Source organism: Talpa europaea (genome assembly GCF_964194135.1).
Source record: "Talpa europaea genome assembly, chromosome: 1".
Classification (NCBI taxonomy): domain Eukaryota; kingdom Metazoa; phylum Chordata; class Mammalia; order Eulipotyphla; family Talpidae; genus Talpa; species Talpa europaea.
In genome coordinates this window covers 6270011-6283285 of record NC_140073.1, presented here as the reverse complement: position 1 = coordinate 6283285, position 13275 = coordinate 6270011, and positions in this window count along the sequence as shown.

Sequence of the window (13275 nt, the reverse complement as noted above, 5' to 3'; positions counted from 1 at the left end):
TGTAAGCATAAATAAATAAATCTTTCAAAAAATGCCAAGTTAGAGGTTACATCATGCCCAGTGGAGCAGCACTGATCTGCTGTCCCTATTTTCCAAAACCTTTGATCACAACAAAGCGCCCCTGGCCATTACCTGACCTGAGCACTCTGAACGTACAAAGGAGAGACGAGAAGTCTGAAGTTTGCCCTGCAGTGGCACTGGGGAGCCATTGGATAGGAACTATTACCTGTCCCATTTGAACCTGTCTAAGAACAGTGAACTGAACCAACACAATTTTGATGGAACCAGGTGCAGTTATGCTGTGAAACCAGCAAGAAAACGATAGATGAAGGAGTTTTTGGACTCCTGAGAACTGGTGATTATGGACTTTGAGCCAGGACAGAATTAGCTTCATTTCCCTCCTTTCTGGCAAATGAGGAACTGATTCCTGATAGCAGGAAATAGTCTGAGCTTGTTGACACACTCATTATCGCTTATCATCTACCACATTTGCCTCCTAGAAGATCCTTCTCCACTCTCCCCAGGCACAGCTTAGGTTTCTAGTGACTCTGTGTACCCTGAATCAGAACACTTTGAACTGAATGTGAGTTTTACTGTCTCCTGACCTTTGAGGGTAACCGTGCAGAGATAAGAGGTGAACAGACTGTCCATTCAAGGGAGATGGTGGGTGGGAGGCACTTAGTGCTGAGCGGTCCTGGGAACTTTGACTTGGGCGGGCTATGTCTGTTCCTCCTTTAAAATGCAGTCGTGCTGGGAATTACTCCTTAATGCGTGACTGTGCTCTCTGTCCCCCCGCCCTTTTTTTTCTTTCTCAAGCTGTGGTTTGGTTTAGTAGGGAACCACACTTGAACTGTGACTTATGTAGGTTTCAGCTATGCAGGGCTATTTACATGCTAATGTTTTCATTATATAGATTTTAAAATTTGGACATTTGTGACTTTTTTTTAAAGATTTATTTATTTATACCTACAAGAACTGAGGTATAAACCAGAGTTCTAGGGTGGGGGTGTGAGAATATTCACCAGAGAGAGCAGGGAATAGAACAGGCAGATCCACTGAAATACACTGCTAAGGGGAGCAGCGGGCGAGGCAAGGGAGGTCTGCAGCACCATGTGGGTTGCTCCCTGGCTGACTTGGGATAGAACTCGTGCTACAGTGGCTGGTGATAGCTTGATTGCGCTGTCTTTAACCCCCCACACCACCAGGGAGGCCCACATTTGTGACTTTATGACTCACCAACTTTGCATCCTATGATGTCAAAAATGTTTCTGTTTTTTCAACGATTTATTTGTTATTGATACAATAGCTGGGGTACAGGCCAGAGGCATGGGAGGGCAAGAGGACTCACCAGAGACAGAGCGGGGAGCAGAACAGGCAGACGGACAGAAAACACTGCTGAAGGGAGCAGCGGGAGCAACAAGAGAGATCTGCTGTGCCATATGGGAATCTCCCCGGCTGACTGGGAATTGAACCTGCACAGTGCTGCGCTACGCTCAACCTGCTGTGCCACCCTGGAGGCCCCTGATGTCAAAAATGCTTTAAGGGAAACTTCAGTGTATCATCAGTGCATGAAACATACATAGCCAGTAGCCTATTTACTGTCATAAATTAGGCATAAAGCTTTTTATACAAAGTTAAAAATTTTTAAAATTTAAGAACACAATACACCCTTCGGTTGTGAGCACTGTGAAGAAACATGCAGCTTAAATCCTTGTTGCATAAAATTGTCTGGTTCATTCTTTTCTCCAAGATTTTGCAGTTATTGTGTAGCTGTTCCTGTTGCTATTCTTGTAGTATCCTCTCTGGTTGCTGGATGTTGCTATCCATGCCTTTGGTAGCTGTTTTTCTACCTGGTACCTTTCATGTTGCATTGATCAGTGTTCTCTCGGGGCTCTTCTAAGTTGGTCATCGTGTTCTGTCCCTTGCTGTCATCCTCTGTAGTGCCGTGGGATTAGACAAAGTGTCACCAGTCATGCTGGAATTGCTCTCCACACCCAAATGTCATGTCTTTAAAATGTTGAATGGTGTGTTGTTTTTTTTTTAAGATTTTCTTTGTATATTTATGCATAGAAAAACCAGGATCTAGGCCAGAGTTAAAGGTGGATGAGAGACATTGTTGCAGAAGAGACAGGAGAGATGTGCTGTGCCATGTGTGTCAGCTCCCTGGCCAGGGATCAAACTTATACCACAGTGGCTGGCAATGGCTTGATAGAGCTGAGACTTAACCCTGTGCCACCAGGGAGGTCTCACAATGTGGAACTGTTTGATTGCTACTGTGGATTGAGGTCTGCGGGTGTCCTATGACATTTTTGAAGAGGATATTTTAGCTTAAGGACCAATGAAAACAAAAATATTCTAAAACCAGAGCTATAACTCCACAGGCGGTACAAACCCTTGCACTGACTCCTAAATGCAATATTTTGTTCATATAGGAAAATATTGCTGTGGTTCTATGAGATGGTTCTGCTTGTAGACAGACCATGTAAGGTTATGAGGTTGATGAGTATGACACGGTCCTGTTAACCTGTTTTCTTTATCATTTTCCTGACATTTTATTTTCCCTAGTTTCTATTAGAACATAGTTTATAATATAGGTATCATGCTACTTTCTGAGTTCAGCGTATGGAGCTTAACTCAAAAAGCTTAACTCAAGTGGATTTTTGAATTGGATGGCCAGGGGATCGGTGCCTCCAGCGCCCACGCTGCTCCAGGCTCAACTGTAGTTTCTTCAGTTCTTCGTTATTCTGACTTTCTGCCAAGGAAAAGTATTTTCATTGGAGCTCTTTCTAAAGCTTTTCTATGAGATGGATTTGCATCCTTTTAGGACCTTTTGGGGATTTTGATACCTTATAATCCACTCCATTGAATTGAAGCCACACCCATATTTTATAGCAGAAGAACATCATGGAAACTCTGGAGTGATTCAGGGACAAGACTCATAACATTTGAGAGGCCTGTTTATCACCTTGTGAGGATTTGCAAGTGACTCTAGAGGGGCAAGAAGGGTACGTCACAATATAATCTTGCCTCAGAGATTTATTCTGAGGTTCCATTTTATTGGTTGTGTCCTGAGTTTTATCTTTGAAGTCAGTTCATCATTTCAGATTCTTTTGCTGACTAGAGAAGATGGAAGGAAGCCTGACTAATTTCTGTCTCCATTTGGTTTTACCCAGATTATTCTTCAAAGCAGAACGATAGTTCTTTTTCAGTTATTCTTCTTCTACATCTGCCTTATGCTGTGTGACTCAGCGAGCCATGAATTTCTTGTCTCTGAGCAAGAAACCCTATATAGGGCCTTCCTGGTGGCCTAGTTGTTAAGTCTCAGCTCTGTCACTGCTGTGACCTGAAACCAATCCTTGACAGGGAGCGGACCCACATATGGCAGAGCAGACCTCTCCTGTCTTGCCAGTTGCTCCCTTTAGCACTTTCTTTTAGTCAGTCTCTGTGTTCTGTTTCCCATTCTGTTGCCAGTGAATCCTCTCACTTCCTGGACCTGTGGCCTACACCCCAGATCTACACAAAATTTAAAAAATAATAATGAATAAATTCAAATATATAGATAGAAAGAAAATGCAAAATATACAAGGATTTGTTGTCCTGAATGATCCACAAATGTGTGGGTAAGAAAGGGTTTGTTCACGAGAAACTAAAGCAATCTCTAAAGATTACAGGGTGAGGCATATATATGGTCTGACAGCTGCATAAAAGTATTCTTGTCTCAGATCAGCTTCATACCTGGTTCAGCCTTTCTGCCCCCTGGATCAGCACAGTGACAGGCTCCTCTGCGTGTCAGCCCTGATGTCATCTGTCTTCATTTATTATTTCTATTACTTTTTTTTAATACAGGTTTTTTAAAATTAATTAATTTATTTGTACACGCATTGGGCACAGTCAGAAGCGCGGGAGGGTGAGAGAACTCACCAGAGCCGGAGCAGAACAGGCAGAACAACGAAGCGCACTGCCGAGGGGAGCAGCGGGCGCCGCAGGAGATGTCTGTCGCACCATGTGGGACGCTCCCCGGTGACCGGGGATCGAACCGGCGCTGCAGGGGCTGAGGGCAGCCTCGCAGCCCAGAGCCCAACCGCTGCACCACCAGGGGAGGCCCTATTTCTTATTACTTTTTGCTGGAATCTTTGTAATGTCCTGTGTCTGATCTGTCATCGAACGTTGTTACAGTTTTACTTCCTGCTTCCCCTTAAGAGAACTTTATGTCCTTTGCTTTTTCATGGCTGCCACTAGGACTTGCTTCAGGTTGGACTTCCAGTATTTCATTGAATACTTGGGTGAGATGAACATCCTTGCTTTATTTCTGATCTTAGAGGAGAAGCTTTGTTTTTCACCATGGAGCAGAGCAGTGGCTGGCGGAGGGCCGGCCTGCAGGAGCTGGCTGCAAGCTGCTGTCAAGGGCTGGTTGTAAGATCACAGGCTGAGGCTGGTGCTTAAGGGAGCTGAAAGCTGACAAGCAGAGGCTGCTGGGCACCAAGCGAGCAGTGAGGGGCTGGTAAGCACAAGAGGCATGTGGAGGCACACAGCAGCTCATGGTGGCGTCACTCCTCTAGGTGGCAAAGCGGGGCAATGAGGCAGAGGGGGCCAGTGGAAAAGCACCAGCATGGGGAGAGTCCCCATGAGAGTTGATAAAGGAAACCTACCCCCAACAGTAACAGGCTCCTCCCTTGCACCCCCTCCTGCTGCCAGGAGTCTCTCGCAATAAACCTGAGTTTGCTAATCTTCAGTCAGGCGTGTTGGTGATTATTGTTCAATCTCTGGGACTCAAGAACCCGCCCAGTGGGCAACAGAGTGATGCTGACTGTGGGTTGGTCATGCTCAGCCTTTATTGTGCTGAGGTGTTTTCCTTCTGTAGCCGGCATGTTGAGCTCTTTTTTCAGGAGTGGAGGTAACATCTTGTCCCTTGTTTCTTCTGTGTCTTTTGAGATCGTCTTGCCTTCATTGGAGGGGCAATCATGGTCATTCACTTGTGTCCATTGTGCCCCCTGAGATGTGACTCCCCAGCAGTCATCCCAGGAGTCGGTGCCGTCAGATGCTGCTGTGTGCTGTGTGGCCGGGGCAGTTTTTCATTGTGTTTTGGTCTGTGTCAGATTTGTACTTTACTGAAGTAGTTAGGTTCACAGCAGTTACAGCAAAAGTGAATTTGGTAATTAGTCAACACTCCATATGTATTAGAATGATAGGTGTTTTTTGATTCCCATTTATTACAGACAAAACTTATTCTTGTTTCTCAAGTTGTGTCAGAATTGTGGTATCACTGAATCTCAAATACTTATTTTATAAGCTATTGAGTCTCACCATATTTTCGCCTTTCCTGCTTTTATTTAGAGAGGACAGGCTCTACTTTGCCTCTAATGACAAATTACAGTCTTTCACAATTGTGTGTGTATATCAGTTTCTCCCTAAACGTAACATTGTGCCACCTCCAGCCCTGGTTTTGTTTTTGCTGTCTATATATCTGTGGATGCAGTTTGTTTTTTTTTTTTAGCATGGGATAGTTGTTTTTTTTCCCAATGTTTTATTTATTTGGGCCTCCCTGGTGGCACAAGGGGTTAAGTGCAGCGCTATGGAGCGATCTGCAGCCTCTGCAGCACGAGTTCTATCCCCCCACCAGACAGGAAGCAACCCTCATGGCACAGCAGACCTCTCTGACTTGCCCGCTGCTCCCCTCAGCAGTGTATGTGAGTTTGTCTGCCTGTTCTGTTCCCCACTCTGTCTCTGGTTTATCCTCTCACCCCCTGTACCTCTGGCCTGTACCCCAGTTCCTGTATGCATAAATAAATAAATCCTTAAAAAAGAAGTTTTAGTTATTTATGCATACCAGAACTGGGGTACAGGCTAGAGGTGTGGGGGGTGTGAGAGGAATCACCAGAGACAGAGTGGGGAAAAGAACAGGCTGATCTACTGAAATACACCACTGGGGGGAGCAGCAGGCGAGACAAGAGAGGTCTTCTGCGCCATGTGGGTAGCTCCCTGGCCATGGATTGAACTCGCACTGCTGTGGACAGCTTCATAGTGCTGAGACTTAAACCCTTGCGCCACCAGGAGCCCCCTAGCATGGGATGGTTTTACTTTGACTGACTTATGCTGTGCAAAATAGAAATGGCTGGTGTTAAAATTGCCTAGTTTTTCATCTGACAGAATAAAGTTTTTTTCACAATTGAGTTTGTCTGCTGTGGCTTTTTCCTAAGGAACTTTATTATGTCAAGCTCAACTCTTTCAATTTCTTGTATTGGATATGTTACTTTTTCATCCATTTATAGTCTTGTGTTTGTCAAATGATCCTTCGTTGAAACATTCTCCTTTGTAAGTCATTTATGTGCTGGGCCTCCACTGCACCCTTGGTGTCCTCTGTGCCCTCCATGCCGTGGTGAGGGTGGTGGCATCAGCATGGCAGCCCACAGCAGGGCAGTCCCCAGGGTCTGTCTCCTTAATGGTGCAGAGTTCTATAGCTCCAGGTCAGTGCCAGATCTGTCAGGCTAAGTTAACAGTCTCCTCAGAATGTGACCAGAACCCGCTGCTCTGGCCCAGGTCAGTGATGGCAGTTGCTCCTCAGAGCCCAGTAACTGCTGTTTGTGATGGGCCAATCAGGTGCAACCATGAGCTGATTGGTGTTAAAGGGTCCAGTCAGACTTGTGGGGTGCGCACCCTGAAAGAGGATATAAGCAAGGGTCAGAGGGAGCTGAGAGAGCCCCCGAGGGAAGAAGAGATGACATGGCCCCCGAAGAAGAGAGATGATGCCAGCCCCCAAAAGAAGAAGAAAGACAGGAAGACTCCATTCCTGGCCTCGGAAGAAAGAGGAAAAGAAGCATCCAGCAGCCGCCCTCCAAGGAGGGAAGAGCGGCCAAGGACTTGGTCACACACTGGGCCTTGGTCCTGTCTCTGATCTGGCCTGTCAGGAGCCCAGAGGCCCTGGGCCTGGTGTCTCAAAGAGCTGCTTGTTGCTGGTGTAACCCAAAAGCTCACAAAGAGCTGTGGACATGGGGGTCTCTGACACTGCCTCTGCGGGGCCAGTAGTGGCCATCACTACTGGCCAGTGCTGTCCAACCCTCCTGGTGACCGGTGGCAACCATCACTGATGGTACCTGGGTGAGGCAGCCGCCACCTGTAGATACAGTGAGCTCTGTGTTTCTCCTGTTTGTAAAATAAACCCCATGGTGGTTGTTCCTGGAGCCTGAGGTCTCTTGGAATCGTGCACATGGATGAGAACCCTCAGACAGTGACCTCTCCTCTCATCAGGCACTGTCCTTTGCTAGGCTATAGCCCGTAGGCCCCTGCTGTGTGGGTGTTGTGTTGCTATAGCCCTTGGTTTAGGTTTTTGGCCTTTTGAGGCTTTTTGGCGGCTCTCTGGCCTCAAAGTCCTGTGCGCCCCTGTTTCAAGAAGTGATCCTCCTCTTGTTTCTTTGCTGCTCGCTGTGTCGTCGCAGCTCCTTGGGGGCTTCATTGTTCAGGGCCGCGGCTGAAGAGTCTACGTCAGTCTGGGGCTATTCTGAATGGTCTGCTTACTGACATCCTCAGGCCTTCCACCCACCTGTTGCCAGTGATGGTGTCACCAGCTTATTTAGGGACAGACCCAGGGGGCCAGTCTTGGGGGCCAGGGTACCATGGCACCCACCCCTTCACCTGCACACCTCAGGAATAAGACTTAGGCCTCGTTGGGGTCCAACGTAGCAGTGGAGGCGGCTGCTGTTGGATGAACCTAGAGTTGGATGAGTAAGGAGAGTTGTCCTTGGCCGCCTCCTAAATGAGAATCAGAAACCCTCATCGCTTTTATTGCTACAGAATGTTGGATATTTCAAAAATGTTTGCTTCAGTTTGTGGGATCATGATGTGCTTTCCCCATGCTCTCTTTCATGTGAGATAATGAAATGTTTGATTTTATCATTGAAATATTTTGCATGCCGGGAATCATTCCCATTTTGTCATGTCACATAATCCCCTTAATATGCTTATGTTTTCTTCTTCATTGGAGGATTTTGCAATCCTGTTTATCACCCATGTTGTTCTGAAATTTCCTTACAATACCTTTCTTAGATTTTGACATCTGAATCCTGTTGACGTTCTAGGAACAGCTTTGGGAATGTTCCCAGCTTTATGTTGAAAAGTGCTGGAGGCAGATGGTGTCTCTTTCAAAGTTTGGGAGCCTTTTCAGAAATTTTCTTTATAGCTCAGATTTTTATTCTGTGTGTTTGTTATGTTTGTAGTGGTATCCTCAGCTGACAACGCTGTATTGCTTGCACAAGGACAGGTGTCCCCTCTCAGATGTCAGTTACCCTGCCACGTCCATAGCCAAAGCCCCAGTAACCCGCCACCATTTGCCTCTTCACTCCTTTTTCTCTTCCCAGCTCCTCCCTTTCTCCTCTGGCAGCCCCAGTGTTGAAGTCAGATTTCAAGGATTTATTTTGGGTTGCTCTGTGCTCTGTGTCCACAGCCTCTGCAGCGCCGGTTCGATCCTGGCTGGCCGGCGAGCATCCCACATGGCGCAGCAGACCTCTCCTTGTCTTGCCACTGCTCCCCTCAGCAGTGTGTTTCATCAGTCTGCCTGTTCTGTTCCACGCTCTGTCTCTGGTGAATCCTCTCACCCTCCTGCGCATCTGGCCTGTACTCCGGTTCTTGTATAAATAAATAAAATTTAAAGAAAAAAAAAGAAATTAACCCCTCAGGTCAAATAAAGTATGATTTCATAAGTTATTTTTATTTTTTAAACACCAAATGTTTTTCATTTCTATGAAGTACTTTATTCCAGAAATTAATATTGGTATAATGATGTATAGTAAGAACTCACTTTTCTATTACTAAAAGACATTTAATGATTCTCTATGATATATAGACAATTTTACCTGCCACTTCCTTTCACAAGACCCCTCTCTCATTTGTCTTCTTGTTACAGGGCAGGGAAAGGGGCACCCCACACCCCACAAACCTGCGTGCTCTAAGTAGTTTCTGTCATCTGCCGTATCAAGACAAAACATATGAGACTTTAATGGGAAGGAAGTTTAATACAATTAGCAAACAACACAGGAAAGGCAAAGAATATAGTTTCTAAATCAAGCACCCAAAGTTACCCGTCCCCTCGTGGTAAAAGTCCACCCAAGCAGGATTGGCCCAGAGCAAGGCCTGAAAGTCTGCCACATGTCTAAAGCACCTTCCAGTGGGGACCCACAGAAAGCAACCCACAGGTTGTTTCTAGATCAGAAACAACCAGACAAGTCTGGAAGGAAAAGAGCAAAATCAAAATCAAACAAAAACTGCCATCGTCACCTCCCCATGAGTCTCACCCACATCTGTGTCACCCAGTCCACGACCAAAAGGCAAGCGCAGTTTTTTCACGTGTCTCTCAGCTCCATGTGCCTTCTTCAGGTCTCCTTCTGGCTGCATCCTGCTTCCCTCCTTCCTCAGTCTCCTCTGCAGCTTCTTTCTCTGCTCAGCTCCACCCTCCTTTTGGGTGGGGCAGGAAACCTGGAACCTCCCCCCTTCCTGGGGACCACCCTGTTACAAGAGGAGTTAGTGTTCTGCTGTCCTGCATGGACTGAGGGGCTCAGGCCAAGGCTACTCTTTGGCAGGCCCTAAAATGTGGAGGAATGGCTTCCAGTTGCCCTAGGCCCAACTGGGTGAACGCCTCTTGCCTCTCTCTTTCCCTCGCTACCTTGCTAATCTGTGTCAGTCGAGCCGCCATTCCCTCTCTGCCTTGGGAAAAGAGCTGGTTTCTGAGTTCTGTTTTCAAACCAGGTCTCAGTCTTGCTGCAAAATATAGTGGGTATGGTTCCACCATGTAAGAGGCCACTAGGGCTGGCTGCCACTTTCTAGAAGACTCCCGTGAAAGGATAAGTTGATGTGCACCCCAGATTATCTCTAGTCCTGTCAACTGCAAGACAAAGGGTGCAGCAACACAGGAACTCATAATAAGCACCCACATGTCCCACTCCGCACCTCTCCACCTCTTAGGATTGGAGAAACGAGACCTGGACCTGCTTTTTACAACCTCTCATCTACTACTGCTCTTTCCTAACTTGAAGCACAACTTTTCACTGCTTTCCTTTTCATTGTAATCAGCTGCAAGTCCACAAACCCTAAGTTTCCAGTAATCCATCCAGCCTTTTTCTTGCTCAAGTAGAGCTCCCCGTCGCGGAGTTCCCCCCTCAGAGCTCCCACTCAGAGCGTCCCCTCTGAATCCTTGTCTTTTAAGCACCTTAGTACATCACTGGTACTTTGATAGTCTCCTTCCCTTGCTGTGGAGACCAGATTTCCTGTCCTTGGTTAAACATTCTTGTTCTGTCTGCCTTAACCTTAAGACTCGTGCAGGACTAAGACTACTCCAGTCAACTGTTTTATTTTATTTTTTTTTAAAGATTTATTGTTTATTTATTTATTTATTTGTACAAGCACTGGGTACAGTCAGAAGCGCGGGAGGGTGAGAGAATTCACCAGAGCCAGAGCGGGGAAGAGAGCAGGCAGAAGGACCGAAGTACACTGCTGAGGGGAGCAGCGGGCGGCAGGAGAGGTCTGCGCGCCATGTGGGACCCTCCTCCGGTGGCCGGGGAGCAGCCGGGGATCGAACCGGCGCCGCAGAGGCCGCGGGCAGCCTCGCAACCCAGCGCTCAACCGCTGCGCCACCGGGGAGGCCCACCAGTCAACTGTTTTAGACCCTACAGTCTCAGAGCCAGGTTTCTCATCTTGTGGCACACCTCCTTTTCAGTTTTTTCTATTCCTGTCCTCCATCACTGATGATCACTCCAAAAGGTTAGTTTCCATTCATTGTCACATAAATGACATCCTTGCCCCAGGCCACCCGACCCCTCCTCCTTGCCCCCTGGAAACCACCATTTCTTCTAATGATGTTAGAGTTTGTTTTTGTTTTGTTTGTTCATTTTTTTTAATCTTCCAAAGATGAGTGATATCTGACTTATTTCACATCACCTAATACCCTCTAGTTCCATCCATGTTGTTGTAAAATGGCAAAATTCCATCATTCTTAGAGCTGAGTAGTGTTCCACTGAGCAGATACACCACACCCTGTTTACCCAACCGTCCATCATATTCTTTGCTCCTTTGTCAAAGATTAGTTGACTGTAAATCTGTGGGTTTGTTTCTGGATTTTCTATTTGTTTCCATTGGTACGTGTGTCTGTTCTTGTTCCAGTACCATAAGTTTTAATTATTATGGCTTTGTGGTATAGTTTGAAGTCTGGGAGTGTGATACCTACATTCCCTTCTTTTCTTTTCAGGAGAACTTTGGCTATTTGGGGTTTTTGGCGGCTCCATATGAATTTCATCAATATTTGTTCTATTTCTTGGAAGAATGTCCTTGAAGTTTTTATTGGAATAGCATTGAATCTGTAAATTGCTTTTGGTAGGATGGCCATTTTGATAACATTAATTCTTCCAATCCATGAGCAGGGGATGTCTTTCCATTTCTTTGTGTCTTCTTCTATTTCTCTTAACAGTGTTTTATAGTTTTCTTTGTATAGGTCCTTTACCTTCCACCCTCCTTTTGGGTGGGGCAGGGAACCTGGAACTTCCCCTTTTCCTGGGGACCACCCTGTTACAAGCATGCAACCAGATTTGGAGGTGAGGTCTTTAAAGAGGTGATTAAGGTAAAATGATGCATTAAGGGCAGGTCCTAATTCACTCTGACTGATGTCCTTTTAAGAAGGGGAAATTTATGGGGCCTTCCTGGTGTCTCACGGGTTAAGGCTCAGTGCTATCACTGCTATAGCCTGAGTTCAATATCTGGCCAGGTGCATGGTGGCCACATGGTACAGCAGACCTGTCCTGTCTCGCCAGCTGCTCCCCTCAGCAGTGTATTTCGGTAGATCCACCTGTTCTGCTCTCCACTCTGTCTCTGGTGAATTCTCTCACCCCCTACACCCCTGGCCTGTATCCCAGCTCTTGTATGCATAAATAAAATCATTTTAAAAAAAGAAGAGGGAATTTGAGCACACCAGGACACCATGGCTGCTCAGGCAGAGAAGAAAGGCCACATGAAGAGGCAACAAGAGATCAGCCATCTACAAGCGAAAGAGAGAGGACTAAGAGGAAACTCACCCTGCTAGTCCCTGGATCTTGAACTTTCAGCCCCCAGAAATGTGAGAGAATAAATTTTATTGTTGAGCCACCCAGTGGGTGGTGCTTTGTTATGGCAGCCCTGGCTGATGAATACACATACCTGTTGTTTAACTTGTTACTGGTGAAAGCATCCCTGATACTTTTCAGTTCTTTGAAACATATGCTGGGATTTTTTTAGAACCCAGTTTGAAAAAAGTCAAGTCTGACTAATATTTTTTCTCAGTAGTGTAACTATTTCTCCCTCAACCCCAAAATCTTTAAACCTTTTTGGTGGTAGTTTTCTTTACAGCTTTCATAATGCTCCATCCAAAGTTGTCAGTGAAAGGGCCATTACCCTAAGTAAATAAAAAGTAAATGACACCAGAGTTGAATAAGGTACCATATGGATAAAATTTCATCATTTAATAGCTTTCACAATTTAATAGCTTTCAAGTTTTAATTTCATCATTTAATAGCTTTCACAAAATGAATTAGGAAACTTGACAGCTGTTACCATGAATGTTAATGTAATTATTTAACTGATTTCTTCAAATACTCATCATTTACACACCAATATAATGGGTAAGAGAAGCAGTAATGGGATTTGACCTTGTCAAATCTGATATACAGAAAGGAAAAGGGTTTGTCTGCAAATGCCAAGGTTTCAGAGAAACATTATTCCAGGAATCACTGACTTTATGAGTTCACAACCACCACCTTTTGAAAGTAATGGTATAGATTGAAAATAGTTACAACTTAAGGTCTAAGAAAAGATAGTGATAGTTGACTTAAAAAGTAATCTTGATGGGGCCTCCCTGGTGGTGCAGCAGTTGGGCACTGGGTTGCGAAGCTGCCCGCAGCCTCTGCAGTGCTGGTTCGATCCCCAGCCACTGGCGAGGGTTCCACATGGCACGCAGACCTCTCATGCCGCCCGCTGCTCCCCATCAGCAGTGTACTTCGTCATTCTGCCTGCTCTGCTCTCCCCTCTGACTCTGGTGAAGTCTCTTCCCCTCCCTCACTTCTGACTGTACCCAGTGCTTGTATAAATAAATAAATAAAATCTTTAAAAAGAAAAAAAGTAATCTTGATGAAGGAAATAATGAAGGAAAATATTACTGATTTTGTGCCTCCATTTTGCTTTTACAAAAAATATGCAAAGTCAAAATATAAACAAAGGGAAAGTTTCTACCACATTTGAGAAAACATGGGCTTCTCCTTATTTTAC